Raw genomic sequence first — 5323 nt, 5'->3', positions numbered from 1 at the left:
TGGAAAAAAGGACCCTCGTTTGATGTACAGTGAATATATCATATTGCAGTACATAATTACCATGAGTGTATAATAATCGTTCTTTAAATGCAGCATGATCCAAGACTTTATGTGCTCACAATAGGACAATGAAAGATGTACCTGAAGCAATGAGTTGTTAGCATAACTTGTTTCTCTGAGTCCTCCATTCATGTGCAATCCTTGGGCGACCTCTCTCTCTCTCTAGTTGGCTTGCGTTTGACTTGGTTTGAGGCTCTTCTATTTATAGACATTTTTGGTGTAACTTTGTCTCCATGTTCCACATTAATTGTAATTTGAGTCCAATTCGTTGATCTTCTCCCTCATCGTCCGTTTTTTTGGTTTAACCTTTGGATGGTGCTGAATACAATTTGGGACATACCAAGTGTTGACGCCCGAAATTTTCATCGACATTTTAATCATTCCTTGTTTGCAAAAAAAACAAAAAAACAAAAAAACAAAAAATAATAAAGAGCCAAAAAAAGAAAACAAAGAAAAGAAAAAAAAAGAGAGAAAACAAAACAGAACAAAAAGAAAAAATGAAACGAAATGAAAAGCAAAAGAAAAATTAGAAATAAAAAGAAAACAGAAAGAAAAAAGAGAAAAATAGATATATATATATAAAAAGGGGGCTCTTTTTCTCTCTCGGCGGGGATCTCTCTCTCTCCTTGGGGTTTTTTTTTTCTCTCGCTCTCTCACGCTCTCTCGGAAAAAGACGGAGTCTCTCTCCCACGCTCTTGGCTCCCGCACGCTCTCTTTTTTCTCTCGGAGGATCCCTCTCTAAAAGGGGAAACGGCCGAACGGTCTCGGGGACTCTCTCTCTCTCTCTGATCGGCTCATCAACTGGTGCGTTCGAAACCCTTGATTGGATCTTTGGATCCAATCGCGAATCGGCAAAGCAGCTCTGTTCGATTCCCTGTCGTCACAAATCACGCCGAACGCCGTCGAAGAGCAGCGTCGCTGCCACCGCCGATTGGAGGCTCTCGGATCTCACCGCCTCGCGTGGCTCAGCCGGATCGACGGACGCTCTCAAAGGGATCTCTCTCTGGATTCGTGAGGGTTCAGTTGTTCTTTCGGAGGCTCCTTCTCCGTCGAAGCTTGGGTCGAAGGTTTTCTTCCATTAGCAGGCGATCAGAGATCGAGCGCCGGTGGTTGGGGATCGCTAGGGAAATCTGTTCTTTCTCTCTGTTCGAGTTCTCGCTCTCTCTGTTCGAGCGATCCGGCTTCGGAAGCTTTGGATCAGGTGTTCTCCGACTCTTTCCCAAAGATTTGACGCTCGCTCGCTCCATCAGGTTCGCCATTCTCTCTCGATCGCTCTATCTCGCGCTCAGCCTGTCGCTCGCTTTCTCTCTGTTTTCCCCTATCAATTGCCTGCTATTGAAGTTCATTAGGTAAACTGAGCTTGTAAAATTGTTGTCGTGATAAGTTTGGTTGCGCTTTCCTATCTGGCTGTGGCATTTTGGACTCGAGGCTGAGATACCTACTTTCTACTCGATGAAATGCTTAAGCTAGATCAGAGTTGATTATCGAGTGTCTCTTTCAACTGTTGATTGGTAAATGTAATCAATTCATGTCTGAAACTAAACCATTGATGAAATAAGTTTTTCCATGGCCGAGGTTTTCTCTCAGATTGACCACAAATTTGATCTCATGTATTGCTAAGCGTGTATTTGTGCACCGATATGTCAGTGAGGGTATAGAGGAGGAAGAGTTTCTCTGAGGCCCGTGAAAATCTCGCTGCCCTTAAGAAAGATTTTTGGGGAGGTGGATGTTGAGTCTGCCGAGTAGGAGTTGACTGGTGATTGATTGTCCAATGTTAATCTGTTCTAGGATTTTGGAGGTTAATGAGTCAATGTGATTAATAGATTGATTTGGACAATTAAACGCAGAAATTAATGGAAGAAATCAGCTAGAAAAATAATTCTGATTTCTTAAAGCTTCGAATCAGTAGGGTGCCTATTAAAATTGAAGTTCATTTGCTGTGAGAAACAAGCCACTAAATCTAGGAGCTGAATCTGGGAATTTTGACTTCAATTCTTCAATAATAGTTTCTGGCATGATCTGTGTTTGTTCTCTAATCATACGTTGTCTTGAATATATTGATATAATCTACTAAGGTTAATGAATTTCTGTGGATTGATGATCAATGATCATGAACTTGAAGTTGATTGAACTTGATTTGCCTTGATATGTCACTTTCTGTTTTGGCTTAAATGAGGTGATAGATGAGGCTTTCTGGTCTTGAGCCCTTTTAGACATAGAAAATAGACTTCTCAAGCTTTGATTTGATATGTTGCATGCCCTGAACGGACGTCATTCGGTCATTGAAAAACACCTACAAAGTCTGTTGATTCTGCTCTGATATTCTGTTTCTTTTGCTGATCTGACCTTCTGTGCAAATGACTTAATATGAGCTGGTTGTTGTGGTTTTCTGTGTTCAAAGTCTTCATGAAAGTCTAAGATGGTTCGAAAATCTTTCCAATGAGCTATAGAATGCCCTGATTGAATCTCATTTGATATGATTTTCACATGTCCAAAGTTCAGTCCAGAATCTGTCCTGTTTGAGACCTGATGCATGTGTTCAAATTTGAGTTAGTAAACATGCTTTGCTGGAGTTGAATCTTTCATGAGAGTCATTATCATATTTGAACCCCGTTTGATGTGAATATCATGCACCCATTTGGCTAATTGCAATTGATATTTGCTGTTCATGCGTGAATTTGCTGATATTGAAATTTGGAAATAGTCTTGATTTAGAATACGTGCTTTGTTTTTATAGCTTCAAATACTTGTGAATTTGGTATGAATTTTTTGTGTGAGGAGTTTGGGATTAGGTCCTTCATGAAAGTTGTCCTTCACATAAAAACTGCATAAAAAAATGGTTGCATGTTTGCCTTGCTGCTCTGTTCTACTTTTAATTGACCTTGATCTCTTCCAGGATTTTATAAATTCGCGTGCTTTTTGTTACAATAAATAATGAAGTGCTGTCTTTGATTTTTGAAGTTGATTCGATTATAAAAATGCTATCTTTTCTGTGGCTAGTTGCCTTTAGTCTTAAGATGAGATAGTAGATTTGTCCAATTATTTTCAATATGTTGTAGAATGACGGTGTGATATGTTACTATGCTTTATTCTGGATTGACTTGTTTTTTTTTAGAATTTTTAGAAATTCATGTGTTGATATGATGATAGTGTCTCTATGAGATTTATTTGGGATATCACCTAGAATTTGATCCAGAGACTTTGTGACTTTAGTCACTCTTTTTTTAAATATAAAAAATGTCTTGCTTTTGATTGTTTTGATGCGTTTGCTCGTCTATTTCCATTGTATGCATTTAGCTAGAAGTTTCCTAAGCTAGGTTTAGATTAGGACCTCGAAGATGGAGAATGTAAGGCGTGAAGATGGTGGAGGTCGATGTCCATTCCGACCATTGTCATGTACTATTTATTTTCCCGACATATGTGTCGGTTCCTAGCATTGTATAAAACCCGACGAGTTGCGGGTTTTCTTTCTTTCCTTTTTAATTGTTTTTTTTTCTTTTATATTCTTTAGAATTGCTTGATTAGGTTTACTGTTTTTCCTTGATTGCTTACTTCATGTTTTGTAATTTCAATTTCATTGGTTGTTTTCCTTTTTATTTTTTAGAAATAGAAAAGCATGAAAATGATCAACCACGCATGATCACTTAGTCTAGGAATTGATGATCCCGAAAATGTAAAAAGAAACGCATGAACACGTTAAATAAAAAAAAAAAACACAACATACTGTTTAGGTACCGAAAGGACGCTAATAGCAAAATTAGCGTAACCCAAGTCCCCGAACCTAGATATCTGGTTGCGTAGGAATCGAGGGAATACTCCCAACCCTCGATTGGGTTTCTAGCCAACCCCAAAAAATGAGGCTAGTGGCGACTCCTGTATATTTTTAGGTTGTTATAAACAACTAGATCGCATGATAAACCTACTGTCATGCGGGGTACGGGCTTGGGAGAGCTCGCGATCTTGAGATCAAGTATCCCTAAACCCGACCTTTCCCATCCTTGGATACCATTTCGAGGGGCGGCGAGATCGGGTCGCGACACCAAGTACGTAGGATGGAATGTGATTTAAGGTTAGTATACTCAAGCAGTTGCCTGTAAAATGGTAGATAAGGCGGTGTCAACGCCAATCGCATCTAGGCCACCTGTTAAATCTGATGCTGATAATTACTGTTGTGCAGTTCTCCTGGCAAATCTAAAACATAGCACATTTGCTTCACCGAGCGAAAAGCACGAGGCGAGAGGAGGCGCATATTTCTGGATCGTCAATATGTTTCTTGGAATTGCAACTTCGCTGAACACGCTATTATCTTTCATTGCATTTTCAGTTTTAGTACATATGGACCAGTAACTCTCTCTCTCTCTCTCTCTCTCTCTCTCTCTCTCTCTTTCAATCTCTCAATGTTCCTTAGAGGTAGGGTGTCTCGAGTTTGGGACATAATTGATGTAGCCCAAGGCCGGTTATTCAAACAATATGATTGTGAGAGTAACTTACACATACGAAAACTTAGTCACAAAATTGAGCAAAAAATTTAATTCTACGCTAATCTAGAAAAATGGGCATTACTTTGTCAATTTAGATCAGAATTACTTGATTCCAAAGCCAAAGAACAAAGAGTCTTGGATCTATAACTCTTACGTATTCGATTTTCTCATATGAGCATTGTAGGCTTGTCGATTTTAGAAGGAAGTGGACAAAATGGAATCGGACGAAATAAAGAAAATGATGAGAACTTCAAGGGTTGCTCTTCTAGGCCTCCAAGGAAGTTAAAATGGCATCAATTCTTCAAGATTGATAGCTGCAACTTTTCAAGGATGCAATATTTAAAACCTTCAATTGAATGGAGTGAAAAAAGTTTCAAGTGGTTTGAACTCTTTAAAGTTCAAAGGAATTGCACTAAACAACTTTTCATTAATCAAATATGATGTGTGTTTTACAAAGACTTGATGACCTTTTATAGCACGACAAAAGAAGCAAAATACTAGACTTAAACCAATAAACTAACAGTCATATATCTACATAGAAACTGGATAAATTTAGAAACGATGTTAAATGTACAATATTTTTAATGTTGGTGACCATCTCAAAGTGTTTTGATGCAAGCTTCAATGCATGAAAAATAACAGTCTTTTTAACAAAGTCAAAGATGAGACTCCACCTGTCTATGAGGGCTTATCAAAGAGAGTGTCATCGATCTTGAATGCATGTTGATATTCTTGGTTGAATGAATTGGTCTTGAATACGGGCATCATCAATAATTCTACTT

The 5323-nt window shown here is 38.5% G+C and overlaps 1 long non-coding RNA gene across 1 annotated transcript; it reads left to right on the top strand.

Annotated features, from left to right (window-relative positions):
• Nucleotides 1-698: 698 nt before the first annotated feature.
• On the top strand, nucleotides 699-4595 carry LOC120290170. The gene is made up of 2 exons (XR_005548027.1): nucleotides 699-1310; nucleotides 4238-4595. It is a non-coding gene; the product is annotated as an uncharacterized LOC120290170 (long non-coding RNA).
• Nucleotides 4596-5323: the final 728 nt, after the last annotated feature.

Source organism: Eucalyptus grandis, chromosome 1, assembly GCF_016545825.1.
Source record: "Eucalyptus grandis isolate ANBG69807.140 chromosome 1, ASM1654582v1, whole genome shotgun sequence".
NCBI lineage: Eukaryota > Viridiplantae > Streptophyta > Magnoliopsida > Myrtales > Myrtaceae > Eucalyptus > Eucalyptus grandis.
The sequence above is the reverse complement of the archived record's forward strand: the minus strand, read 5'-3'. Positions and strand labels throughout refer to the sequence as shown.